This window comes from Anomaloglossus baeobatrachus, chromosome 2 (assembly GCF_048569485.1).
Source record: "Anomaloglossus baeobatrachus isolate aAnoBae1 chromosome 2, aAnoBae1.hap1, whole genome shotgun sequence".
NCBI classification, from domain to species: domain Eukaryota; kingdom Metazoa; phylum Chordata; class Amphibia; order Anura; family Aromobatidae; genus Anomaloglossus; species Anomaloglossus baeobatrachus.
The window spans coordinates 106,107,732-106,122,429 of NC_134354.1; the positions used below are offsets into that span (position 1 = coordinate 106,107,732).

The following is a 14,698-nucleotide window of genomic DNA, read 5'->3' on the forward strand; positions in this document are numbered from 1 at the left end:
ATCTAAAGTGTATGGCCAGCTTAAAGGGATGTGCATATGGCATCCCTTTTAGGTGAATTCTACCTGTAACCTGCTTGAAAAAGCGCTCAACAAACATTATAAATAATGAACATAATGCACGGCAATGTCAAAACGACTTGTACATACTGTATATCCGTCCTTTTAACCTCTTCAGGCTTCAAAAGTCGTGAAGCTGCTAAAAGAAGTGACCTGACTCTTCTTCAGATGGCTTCTGCTTGGAATCCACCACTATTTTATACATAAAATGTAAAAAAAATTATTCCAGCGGAAAAACTGCTGCAAAACAGCAATGAAGAAGGAAGATTCCGTAAAAACACCAGTGTGAAGCATCTGAAGCGTCTTTTTCAAAAACTCCTTGGGTATGCCGGCATTTATAAGACTTAGTGTGCACATACTCTAAGGCTATGTGCCCACGCTGCGGATTTCGCGCGGATTTTGCGCGGATTTTGCCGCGGATTTGCCGCGGATTTCCCGAAAATCTGCAGCAGCAGCACTTCCAAGCCATTTCAATGGCATTTTGGAAATGCTGTGTCCATGCTGCGGATTTTTCCGCTGCGGATTTGCCGCGGATTTTGATCCGGAAAAATCTGCAGCATGTCAATTGTTTGGTGCAGATTTGGTCCGGATTTTTGGTTTTGAATGGGGGGAAAAAAAAAAAATGAAATCCGCATCAAATTCCGCGGCAAATCCGCGGTAAATCCGCGGTAAATTCGTGGCAAATCCGCGGGTGCGGATTTGCCGCGAAAGTCGCGGATTTTCAGGCAGAAAAATCCGCAGGGACATTCTACCGTGGACACATAGCCTAAAGGGTGCTTTACATGCTGTGACATCACTAACGATATATCGTGGGGGTCACGTCGTTAGTGACGCACATCCGGCGCCGTTAGTGACATCGTAGCGTGTGACACCAAGAAGCGACGATCAACGAGCGCAAAAATGTGAAAACTCGTTGCTCGTTGACACGTTGCTCCTTTCCCAAATATCGTTGCTGCTGCAGGTCATTCCTGTGGCAGCACACATCGCTGTGTGTGACACCGCATGAACGATGAACATCTCCTTACCTGCCTCCAACGGCTATGCGGAAAGAAGGAGGTGGGCGACATGTTCCGGCTGCTCAACTCCACCCCTCCTCTGCTATTGGACGACTGCCGTGTGACGTCGCTTTGACACCGCACTAACCGCCCCCTTAGAAAGGAAGTGGATCGCCGGCCAGAGTGACGTCGCAGGGAAGGTAAATCCGTGTGACGGGTGTTAGCAATGTTGTGCGCCTCGGGCAGCAATTTGCCCATGATGCACAACCGATGGGGGTGGGTACGCTCGCTAGCGATATCGGTACCAATATCGCAGTGTGTAAAGTAACCTTAAGCATCACATCAAATCTCTCATAGCAATCTACAGAGACTGGCATCAAAAGATGGTGTGATTCAGGTAGTCAGAGATAAGGTCACTTGTTCACATGGTCTGACTACGGATCAGAATGCAGACTCTATAAAAATGCAGAATAAAGCACCTAGTAAGATAAATAAAGGAAGTGCTATTCGCTAAATGTTGACTTACTATTGTACTTCTTCAATGTCCTTCTGAAAAATATATAAGAATTCTTTATATATAGGATAGAATAGAATCAAAGTGTCTTTCTATGATGAGTGTCCCCGTAATATAAATCAGAGATCTATCATAGCCATCACTCATGTTCTAGGGTTCATGAAAATAAATATGTTCTGACAAATTTTTGTCCTGCAAAAATTAATGTAACATGACTTTTGAACCCAAAGGATCGAGGTTACCAGAGGATCAGGATGAAACAGGTAAATAGGATAAAATAAAATAATAATTTAATGTAGATTGCCTTTGACATACAGGTGCATCTCAATAAATTAGAAAATCATCAAAAAGTTTAATTTATTTCAGTAATTCAATACAAAAAGGGAAGCGCATATTATATAGAGTCATTACACACAGAGTGATCTATTTCAAGTGTTTATTTCTGTTAATGTTGATGATTATGGCTTACAGCGAATGAAAACCCAAAAGTCATTATCTCAGAAAATTACCAATTCCTGGTTTAATAACCACAGTGTCATCGTACTTGATTGGCCAGCAAACTCACCTGACCTAAACCCCATGGAGTATCTATGGGGTATCGTCAAGAGGAAGATGAGACACCAGTCCCAACAATGCAGACAAGTTGAAGGCTGCTATCAAAGCAACCTGGGCTTCCACAACACCTCAGCAGTGCCACAGGCTGATCACCTCCATGTCACGCCGCATTGATGAAGTAATTCATGCAAAAGGAGCCCCGACGAAGTATTGAGGCATTTAATGTACAGACTTTCAGTAGGCGCCAACATTTCTGAGTTTAAAATCGGTTTTCCAGTTGGTCTTATATAATATTCTAATTTTATGAGATAATGACTTTTGGGTTTTCATCGGCTGTAATCCATAATCATCAACATTAATAGAAATAAACACTTGAAATAGATCATTCTGTGTGTAATGACTATATATAATATATTGGAATAGATCCCTCTGTGTGTAATGCATCTATATAATATACTAGCTGTACTACCCGGCTTCGCCCGGGTTAATAAATGCTGTTAAGAAAATAGTCTATCTATCTCTGTCACTTTCCCTGTCTGTCTCTTTCCCTGTCTGTCTCTTTCCCTCTCTTTCCCTGTCTGTCGCTGACTGTCTCTGTCTCTTTCTCCGTCTGTCTTAATCTCTTTCCCTGTCTGTTTATCTATCTCTGTCACTTTCCCTGTCTGTCTCTTTCCCTGTATGTCTCTTTCCCTCTCTTTCCCTGTCTGTCTCTTTCCCTCTTTCTCTTTCCCTGTGTCTGTCTCTTTGTCTGTCTCTTACCCTGTCTGTCTCTTTCCCTGTCTGTTTCCTTGTGTCTGTCTCTGTCTCTTTGTCTGTCTCTTTACCTGTCTGTGTCTGTCTCTTAACCTGTCTCTCTCTTTCCCTCTCTTTTCCTGTCTGTCTCTTTCCCTGTCAGTCTGTCTCTTTGTCTGTCTCTTTCCCTGTCTATGTCTGTTTCTTACCCTGTCTGTATCTGCCTCTTTCCCTGTCTGTGTCTGTCTCTTTCCCTGGCTGCATTGTGACACACCAACATTTCATATAAGGGCGTGGCTGCGCATTCTTCTGAAGTTCTGACTGCACTGTGGCTCTCAGCTCCATTCGCTTTAATGGAGACAGGTTTTTTGGCGAATAACTGTAAAGTGCGGGGTTAAAATTTCCCCTCAAAACATAGCCTATGACGCTATAAGGGTCCAAAAGTGTGAGTGTGCAAAATTTTGTGGATGTAGCTGCGACGGAGCAGATGCCAATCCCGGACATACATACATACATACATACATACATACACACATACACACATACACACATTCAGCTTTATATATTAGATGTGTTTCTTTTTTTGTATTGAATTACTGAAATAAATTAACTTTTTTACGATATTCTAATTTATTGAGATGCACCGGTACCTTTCAATGAGAAACCTGAATATGAATTCCTTCATCTATTAAGCTGCATCTAACATCATCAACCAGAAGTCGTTTCTTCTATATTGCGGCAGGGGCATCTACATGTTATGTGCAGAAAATAGTTATCCATAGAGAAAATATACTGTATTTAGGATAACAGTAACAAGTAATGGAAAGTGTACAAATGTTAGATTTTATTTCACCCTGCAGACCGAATTTATGTAAAATCTCATCCACTTGCCCTGTTCTCTATTCCGTAACAAATTTTACCAGTAAATACAGCAAAATTGTCAGCTATTCCATCCCATATAACTACCTAATAATTCCTCTGAACCTTTATAGTTAGGCTATGTGTGCATGCTGAGTATTTGGTTGTAGAAATCTCTGCACCAAATCTGCATCTCCGGATAGAAAAAAACGAGGATTTATGGGGTGCGTTTTCATGCTTTTGTGGGTGGAAAAATGCTGGCAAAAATACTGAAAGAATCGACATGCTGCAGATTATTTTCTTCACCAAATCTGCAAGGAAAAAATAAGCAATATGGTCACAAAACTTCAGGAGTTTCAATGACTTTGCTGGCATAAGGATAGACATGAAGATTTGTGACAAAACTGCTCCAAAAATGCATCAAAAGTGCAGTGTGTGCACATGGCCTTAAGAAGTAAACGGAGTCTTCAGCTTGATCTTATTTGTGTAACTGTTGATGAGGTGACACTACCATGCTCGGGTGCTCAGTACTCGAAACGACGCTTCGATAGGCTCGACTCAAGTGCCCAGTATAATGTAAGTCAATGTGAAACTCAAGCATTTTTTCGGAAGTTCTTCTGGAGAAATGCTCAAGTCCCCCTTTGATTTTTTTTGGGGCAGTGACAATGAGAGAGCCATTTTGATAATCTTTGTATAGTGTAAAATATTATCAGGGACCAAATGATTATTTTTTGTATATAAACATGAAAGTCTAGAAATTTTGAAAAGTGGTCTATATGGAAGAGAAAAGCAAATATGAAAAAAGGGCCCTCCATTCAGGTGTTAGGTTTTGCCATCTAAGACAGAAAGGTCGGGTCGGTTTGTTTTCTCCTTGGAATTTTAACAAGCTTTAGGCTACATTCACACATCTGCCGTACATATATGTGTATCATTCATTTTATAAATGAACACCAGACTGACCAAAAGAGTTTTATTGATATATGCAAAGATCAGTTTTGAAAGCTAATTTGGTTTCTGAAGACTTTGAGCATGTCATATCCTCAACTGTTTTGCGTATCAGACGCAGCCATTACTGTCTATGAGGATTAGTGAAACACAGAAGAAAAATGCAGAATGAGGCCCAGGAGTGTGAAAGTAGTCTTAGCAGTGCTTACCGCTAATAATGGCAGACCACACGGTAACAATGTGGCCAGTACAGTCCCAGCGCCACCTCCTCCACACTCTGCTCGGCATTGTAATGTCAACTGTATTGGCGTCTTGGTTCCCAATACATTTGATTGAGCAGGGAGCTGTCCTTCCTCCATCATTCTCACCCTGCATCTGAGCTCTGAATAATGACATATCAGCTCACTGGACGCAATAACGTCACTACATCGCACCCACAGACCACATGCTACGAGACTAGAGCAGAGGGGGAACGAGGAGAGATAAGAACATGTTTATTTTTTTTAATCAATGAGTACATTGTGAGGACGATTATACTGTATTCGGGTGTTAAATGGGGGCATTATACTATTTGGAGGCTTAAGTGGGCCCATTATATTGTTTTGAGGGCTAAGTAAGGCTCATTATATTGTTTGGAGGGATTTGTGTGGGCCATTATACTGTTTATAGGGCTACATGAGGGTCATTATAGTGTTTGGGGGGCTATATGGGGGCTATTATACTATTGTTCGGGCTTTGTGAGAGTCGTCATACTGCTGGAAGGCTAAGTGGGGCCCATTATTTGTTTGGGGACTATATGGGGCTGGTATACTATTTTGAGGTCTTCATGGGGCCTTTTTACTGTTTGGAAGGCTTTGTGGAGCCATGATACTCTTTGGAGAGCTATAGGGGCCAAATATACTGTTTGTAGGTCTATATTGGGATAATTATACTTTGTAGAGGGCTATGTGAGGTCCATTATACTGTTTGCGGGGCTATGTGGGGGGCCATTACATAGTTTGGAGGGCTATGTGGGGTCCATTATACTGTTTGCAGGGCTATATAGGGGCCATTAATAAGTGTAATGTTAGTTTGTAAGGGCTGCAAAGTTGTGAGATATGTTCTCCTGTGACCAATATTTTTTTTTCACTTTTTTGGGGGGTTATCCTATGAGGGCTTCTATTATGGGACCCATGATTTCAATTTATACCCCTTAGCCTTCCCAATGAACTTGTTTGCTAACAGTGCGGTTCCCCTGTAAAGTAGGAGCTCCACACATAATCTCACCAACTAGTAGCAAAGAGGATACCAGACCAAACTCACCAATGCAAGTCTATAGGTCCATGAAAACAATTGGACAGCTCTTAGGGGCACTTTGCACACTGCGACATCGCAGGTGCGATGTCGGTGGGGTCAAATTGAAAGTGACGCACATCCGGCATCGCATGCGACATCGCAGTGTGTAAAGCCTGGATGATACGATTAACGAGCGCAAAAGCGTCGTAATCGTATCATCGGTACAGCGTCGGCGTAATCCATAATTACGCTGACGCAATGGTCCGATGTTGTTCCTCGCTCCTGCGGCAGCACACATCGCTGTGTGTGAAGTCGCAGGAGCGAGGAACATCTCCTACCGGCCTCACTGCGGCTTCCGTAGGATATGCGGAAGGAAGGAGGTGGGCAGGATGTTTACATCCTGCTCATCTCCGCCCCTCCGCTCTGATTGGCCGCCTACCGTGTGACGTCGCAGTGACGCCGCACGACCCGCCCCCTTAACAAGGAGGCGGGTCGCCGGCCACAGGGACGTCGCACGGCAGGTAAGTGTGTGTGTGAAGCTGGCGTAGCGATAACTTTCACTACGCCAGCTATCACCACATATCGCTGCTGCGACGGGGGCGGGGACTATCGCACTCGACATCGCAGCATCGGCCTGCGATGACGTAGTGTGCAAAGCCCGCCTTAGATGCCATCCATGAGCTGTCTATTTTTCAAAGACTTTTTTTTTTGTTTTTTTGTTTGATGACAATTTGATTGAGCCGTAAAAGCCTCCTCAGCAGATAAATGATATGCAAGCCTTGATTTTCCTTAATCATAGCCCATAATGTTACAAAGATTAGGAATATCCAGGATATGCTTTGACCTGCCAGGTGTCTGTCACCAATCTGTTGTCTGTCTCCTGTAGTAACTACAGTAACATTACAGTGATCCCCGCCATGAGGTGATCCCAAAATGTAATGAACTCAATGTACAGTGGCCTCTGATGAGCCACCGTTAGTTGGCAATGAGTCAAGAGGAAGCGAAATTCAGTGATTGGTAGGAACATGCAGCCAGTCAGGGCGAGTCTGTACCAAGGAGCATAGAGATTTTTACACCAAATAGAGATTTCATTTATTTTGCTAGAAAGTGAGCACAGTTACTGTATGTTGAGCAGTAATTTGTGCCAAAATTACAATTGGCATCTGCCTGGCAGGTTTTAAGTGCAAATTCAAACAGTTGTCTGTCCTTCAGCTACAAGTCTGCAGCCACACTATGGGCGGCGTCACACGCACCAATTTATCGTGCGATTGCATGTGCGATCACACCCGCCCCCGTCGTTTGTGCGTCACAGACAATTCGGTTGCCCGTGGTGCACAAAGTCGTTTACCCCGTCACACGTACTTACTTCTCAGACGACCTCGCTGTGGGTGGCGAACATCCTCTTCCTGAAGGGGGAGGTACGTTCGGCGTCACAGCGACATCACACAGCGGCCGCCTAATAGAAGCGGAGGGGCGGAGATGAGCGGGACGTAACATTCCGCCCACCTCCTTCCTTCCGCATTGCCGGCGGGACGCAGGTAAGCTGTGTTTGTTATTCCCGGGGTGTCACACAGAGCGATGTGTGCTGCCTCGGGAACGACGAACAACCGGCATGCAGAAGGAGGAACGACTTTATGAAAATGAACGACATGTCAACGAGCAACGATAAGGTGAGTATTTTTGCTCGTTCACAGTCGTTCGTAGCTGTCACACGCTACAATATCTCTAACGATGCCGGATGTGCGTCACGGAATCCGTGACCCCGACAACATATCGCCCGATATATCGTACCGTGTGACGCCGCCCTATGTGTCACTCTATGACTGCAGACTTGTGAATCTTCACAGCATGCACACAGTAAGGATACTCTGGTGCTGGCACCAGGAGCGGGCTGTCATGTGATTGCACATATTCAATTTGCATGCTTCTGGAGAAATTCCGACTACACTGTATCTGGCTTCATGCCCTACATATGCATTTAACGAGGCGACATCCATCTTATCGGCACATGATCGCATGTATGCCAATCACAAGGCACATGGCTCCAGCACTGGAGAATCCTCACAGTGCACAGTGTGCGCGATGTGAGGATTCACAAGTCTGCAGTCACTTATTGAGACATATAGAGGGACTACAAACTTGTACCCTAAATCTGGACAACCCCTTTAATGGTCTGAAGTACACACAGCTTATCTTGTGACTACCTGAGCCACGTTTATGCTGTCTGTGAGGCTACATTACTATGATAAGCTTTTGGTGAGTTTTTGATGCTGGGTGTCAAATACACAGCGTCTTACAGTTTCAGTAAAGTGGATGGGATTTATAAAAATCTCCTGCCCACTGGGCTTCCTTTTTACTCAGTGTTAACTGACCTGCAGTGCGTGTTTCAAATCCACAATATGGTATTTTCACTTTCAAGGTATTTTCTGTGCAGATTACCTCCAAAGACTGGCATCAGATACCAAGCAGGTAAAAAAACGCAAGTGTTTTCAGTACATTTCCATGAAAGAAATGCATCAAACATTCATGTAATCCATACGTAACTGTATCAATAAAGTTTTGTCAAAGGCAAATACAAGAAAGGATAAAAAAAGCAGCTTACCAACAATGGACAAAAAAAAATTGATAAAAATGCGATAGAAATGCATGCAAAATACCCCGCAGAGAAACACATACAAAAAAAACGCAAGTAACCTCATTTAAAGGGAACCGATTACCAGCTATTATCTGATCCTCAGCTGCTGTCACTCAAGAAGCTGCTGATTTTATAAACTTTACTTTCTTGGGTTTCAAAACCTAAACATCCGAGCTGACCACTAATGGCATGTATAGAATCAGCCTGATAGTGCCAGTATAGCACTGGCTTTACCTTATATGCGAAAATCCTGGTAATTGGTTTCCTTTAAATAATAGGTGCAGAAATTCTGGAACATCAAAAAAATCACCTAAAGCTCATCGTAAAATGTAGCCTTAGAAGTAAGAGAGTATCTGGGGGGAAAAAAGGAATTTCCCACACCCTTTGAATGCAATGGCTTTGGCTAAAAAAATAAACACCAAAAATGGCAAGTCTAATTTCATTCTTCAAGAGACAGTGCAGTACAATATTAGGCTGAATCCACACAACATATAGCAGCTATATTTTACCATTTATCCAGACTGCGGGTCTCCAGATATGAACATCCCTCATACAGGTTGTCTATGGGACGATTAGTTCAGGTTCATGAGAGCCACAGTTGGAACAGGATTATTGGCCATAACATGAATTACAATATATGGCGACTATATAGCTGTGCGAAGCCTTATATATGCATTTATCCAGTTATTAATAATTTTTCTTTTAGGCTGAGTTCACATGTCCAGTAATCATCCGTTAGAACGGATCCTGCAGAAATCCGTTGGGAAAAAAGTTCTGCAAACACAGCTTTTTGTCTGTTGCCTGATCATTTTGTTGGATTTTTTTTAACATTGGAGTCAATGGAGAAAGGATCCGTTAACTGATTGCTATTTATCTGATCCTGTAAGAAAAAAAAGTTACAAATGCAAGAAATACGTATGGCTGAATAGCAATCAGTTAACGATCCATTCATACACTCGTGTGAGTGTACCCTTAGCTTTAGTCATGTAGCAGAGCTGAGTGAACCTCCCCACCCACACCAGACTCTGTATGGAGATTGTACATTGACAGTGAGCTGTCAGTCAGAGAAGGGGGCGTGCTGACATGCTGTGCACAGGACATTGTAGTCCTGTAGTGATAAGGGTCCTGCTGCTTAAACAAACAAATAACCAACAGATCAGATTGTGACAACATAGGCATCCCTGAATTTTCTATGTTAACCCTTGCAGCATGTTAGCTTCAGCTTACATAGCAAAAACCTGCTGCTGACAGATTCCCTTTAATAGAATAAAAATAGAAAGAATGTCTCTAAAGGCGTGCACTTTTGTAAGTCTATATAAAGTCACTCTGTAAAATCCTGTAAAAATCACTTATACCAAATTGATAGGTTTATTTATCGGAAATAAGCTAGTCCTTTAACTTGCGGAACATTAATACTTTCCATTGAACGTAAGCAGGACATATTTATATATATATATATATATATATATATATATATATATATATATATATATATATAAAAAAACAAATTGAAAATAAAACTTTCCAGTGCACACAAGTAGCACATGTACAAGCGTCTTATTTTCCCAATTCTGCGTATTGGCATAGTTCTTCATATGTGAGTCTGCTGAAAAATGAAGGCTCTATAGTCATAACAGAACAGCTGACAAGTCTTTAGGGTGCTTTACACGCTGCGACATCGCTAGCGATAGCACCCGCCCCCGTCGTTCTTGCGATATGTGGTGATCGCTGCCGTAGCGAACATTATCGCTACGGCAGCGTCACACGCACATACCTTGTCAGCGATGTTGCTGTGAATGCCAAACAATCCATCCCTCAAGGGGGAAGTGCGTTCGGCGTCATAGCGACGTCACTGCGGCGTCACTAAGCGGCCGCCCAATAGCAGAGGAGGGGAGGAGATGAGCGTCCGAAACATGCCGCCCACCTCCTTCCTTCCGCACTGAAGGTGGACGCAGGTAAGGAGATGTTCGTCGTTCCTGCGGTGTCACACATAGCGATGTGTGGTGCCGCAGGAACGACGAACAGCCAGCGGCATGCACCACCAACGATATTATGAAAAGGAGCGACGTGTCAACGATCAACGATTTTTGATGCTTTTGTGATCGTTGATCGTCGCTCCTTGGTGTCACACGCTGCAATGTCGCTAACGGCGCCGGATGTGCGTCACTAACGACGTGACCCCGACAATATATCGTTAGCGATGTCGAAGCGTGTAAAGCACCCTTAAGTCTATTGTTACAAGCGGCTGATTTTATATTCGTAGGCAGAATGTTTGCATTTTGTTATAATCGTAGCACAGTTTTACTGTTAATTTTACCTTTTGTAATATACAACCTGAAATTTGAGTAAAATTCTAAATCCTTGACAAATCCACATGTAATTCGGATGCAGATTTGATGCAGATTTGTCACAAGTAGGCAAAGGAAAATCCACAGTGGGAGATTTGCCTGTATTTGCAGCATATATACGCTATTGGAATATGGAATGAGCCTCACATAAATATGGTAGGGTATAGCCCAGTCCCCTAGGACTCCCTAATATTTGTAGAAGACTTACTATTCTACATGCTCAGTTTAGTGCATTTACACAATAGGAAATTAAAAATTGATGTCCTTTTTCTTAGTGTGATAAGCAATGATGTATGTTACCAATAGGGACGCGGGCTAGTGAAGACAATCTTACTACATGTATAAATCTGTTGTATATAATCTCAATGTCTTAGGCTTTGTATATAGGAGTGTAGGCACATTTACACAGATAGTGTTTGTCCTGCATATTTTTGGGCTGATTTATCCCTGTAGTAAGTGTGTCCTGTATGTGTATTATTATAGCAGCGAGGAGATAAGACACAACTGCATCCTAGATGATGAGCGTCAAGTGTTGACTGACAGCTGTAGTTACATTACCTCTCCCACCACCGATCCCATTCAGCTAATACCCAGTGGGTACAGAATAGGGGTTGTCCTCATCATGGCTGAACATCCAAGAGAGGTAATTGCATATAAAGAAAACCGTGAAAAGTTACACAATCCCTGGGACACGCACAGCAGGCTCCATCGGATCGCTCATTTAACCCATGGATTGCTTCCAAGAAACGATTATACACCGATAGAAGCACATTCAAAAAGGACAATTCATTTTTCCCCAAGTAACGCAAGATATAATTCTACAGAAACAAGATAAACTCTCTTGTATAAATGGATTTTGGGATGGTTCGCCATTGAATAAATTATTTTTGTTGATTATGTCTTGTCTTTAGTTATTTTACATATCTGGTGAATGGCCACAACTCTTATGACTGGAAACCTTAAAGGGAACCTGTCACCAGATTTGGCGACTATAAGCTGCGGCCACCACCACTGGGCTCTTATATACAGCATTTCAGAATGATTTATATACAGTGCCTTGCGAAAGTATTCAGCCCCCTTGAATTATTCAACCTTTTCCCACATTTCAGACTTCAAACATAAAGATAAAAATTTTTACTTTTATGGTGAAGAATCAAAAACAAGTGGGACACAATTGTGAAGTTAAACAAAATGTATTGCTTATTTTAAACTTTTTAAAAAAATAAAAACTGAAAATTGTGGCTTGCAATATTATTGGTCCCCTTTAATACTTTGTAGCGCCACCTTTTGCTGCGATTACAGCTGCAAGTCGCTTGGGGTATGTGTCTATCAGTTTTGCACATCGAGAGACTGAAATTCTTGCCCATTCTTCCTTTGCAAACAGCTGGAGCTGAGTGAGGTTGGATGAAGAGAATTTGTGAACAGCAGTTTTCAGCTCTTTCCACAGATTCTCGATTGGATTCAGGTCTGGACTGTGACTTGGCCATTCTAACACCTGGATACGTTTATTTGTGAACCATTCCATTGTAGATTTTGCTTTATGTTTGGGATCATTGTCTTGTTGGAAGACAAATCTCCGTCCCAGTCTCAGGTCTTTTGCAGACTCCAACAGGTTTTCTTCAAGAATGGTCCTGTGTTTGGCTCCAACCATCTTCCCATCAGTTTTAACCATCTTCCCTATCCCTGCTGAAGAAAAGAAGGCCCAAACCATGATGCTGCCACCACCATGTTTGACAGTGGGGACGGTGTGTTCAGGGTGATGAGCGGTGTTGCTTTTACGTAAAACATATCGTTTGGCATTATACCCAAATAGTATGATTTTGGTTTCATCTGACCAGAGCACCTTCTTCCACATGTTTGGTGTGTCTCCCAGGTGGCTTGTGGCAATCTTTAAGCAACACTTTTTATGGATATCTTTGAGAAATGGCTTGTGAAATCTTTGAGAAATGGCAGTGTATGACTGATTTTTGTCCTATGGACAGACTTTTCCACCTCAGCTGTAGATCTCTGCAGTTCATCCAGAGTGATCATGGGCCTCTTGGCTGCATCTCTGATCAGTCTTCTCCTTATTTGAGATGAAAGTTTGGATGGACAGCACGTCTTGGTAGATTTGCAGTGGTATCATACTCCTTCAATTTGAATATGATCGCTTGCACAGTGCTCCTTGGGATTTAAAAGTTTTGGAAATCTTTTTGTAACCAAATCCAGCTTTAAACTTCTCCACAACAGTATCATGGACCTGCCTGTTGTGTTCCTTGGTCTTCATGATGTTATCTGCACTTTAAACAGAACACTGAGACTATCACAGAGCAAGTGCATTTATAAGAGACGTAATTACACACAGGTGGATTGTATTTATCATCATCAGTCATTTAGGACAACATCAGAGATCCTCAATGAACTTCTGGAGTGAGTTTGCTGCACTGAAAGTAAAGGGGCCAAATAATATTGCACGCCCCACTTTTCAGTTATTTATTTTTTAACCCCTTAACGACCGCGGGCCGTAAAATTACGTCCTAAATGACATAATCTTACTGCCCGCGGTCCTCCGGCGGCAGCATGATTTTCACAGCTGAGATGTGTGCCTGCTAGGCACGAGCAGAATCGTTATCTGCTCGTGCCGATTAACCCCTTATAATGGCGCTGTCAATACATGACAGCGCCATTATAAGCGCAATCGCGGTAAAGTTTTACTTACCGCCGAAACCGGAAGTCACGTGACGCGATCACGTGACTCCCGATAGTTGTCATGGTAGTACAGGGTCATGTGATGACTCCTGTACTACACATGAATTGGTTTCACTTTCGCTGTGCCCGGTGCACAGCAAAAGAGAAAGACAGCGTATCTGCTGTTTACAGCCTTCCAGCTGTGATCAGCAGATACTGCAGAGCGATCGGAATGCTGATCGCAATAGCCCCCTAGGGGGACTAGTAAAATAAAAAAAAAAAGTAAAAAAATAAGTTTTAAAAAATTAAAAAAAAACAAAAAAACCTAAAAGTTCAAATCACCCCCCATTCGCCCCATTGAAAATTAAAGGGTTAAAAAAATAAAAAATATACACACATTTGGTATCGCCGCGTTCAGAAACGCCCGATCTATCAAAATATAAAATCAATTATTCTGATCAGTAAACGGCGTAGCGGCAAAAAAATTCCAAACGCCAAAACGACGTTTTTTTGTCGCCACAACTTTTGCGCAAAATGCAATAAGAGGCGATCAAAACGTAGCATCTGCGCAAAAATGGTACCGGTAAAAACATCAGCTCGAGACGCAAAAAATAAGCCGTCATTGAGCCTAAGATCCGAAAAATGAGAACGCTACGGGTCACGGAATATGGCGTAAAACGTGCGCCACTTTTTTCGGACAAACTTCCGATTTTTTTTAACCCCTTATATAAAAGTAAACCTATACATGTTTGGTGTCTACGAACTCGCACTGACCTGAGGCATCACACCCACACATCAGTTTTACCATATAGTGAACACAGTGAATAAAATATCTCAAAAACTATAGTGCTATCGCACTTTTTTTGCAATTTTTCAGCATTTGGAATTTTTTTGCCATTTTCTAGTACACAATATGGTAAAACTGATGGTTTCATTTAAAAGTACAGCTCGTTCCGCAAAAAATGAGCCCTCACATGACCATATTGACTGAAAAATAAAAAAGTTACGTCTCTCAGAAAAAGAATGGCGAAAAAAAAAAACGGAAAGCGAAAAATCGGCAGGTCGTGAAAGGGTTAAAAAAGTTTAAAATAAGCAATAAATTTCGTTCAACTTCACA

General features: G+C 42.3%; 1 long non-coding RNA gene across 1 annotated transcript; it reads left to right on the top strand.

The window, feature by feature from the left end:
• The first annotated feature begins 2,028 nt into the window (after window positions 1-2,028).
• Window positions 2,029-11,811, top strand: LOC142291032 (uncharacterized). Its single transcript, XR_012750428.1, has 2 exons — window positions 2,029-10,521; window positions 10,579-11,811. It is a non-coding gene; the product is annotated as an uncharacterized LOC142291032 (long non-coding RNA).
• The last annotated feature ends 2,887 nt before the right edge of the window (window positions 11,812-14,698 follow it).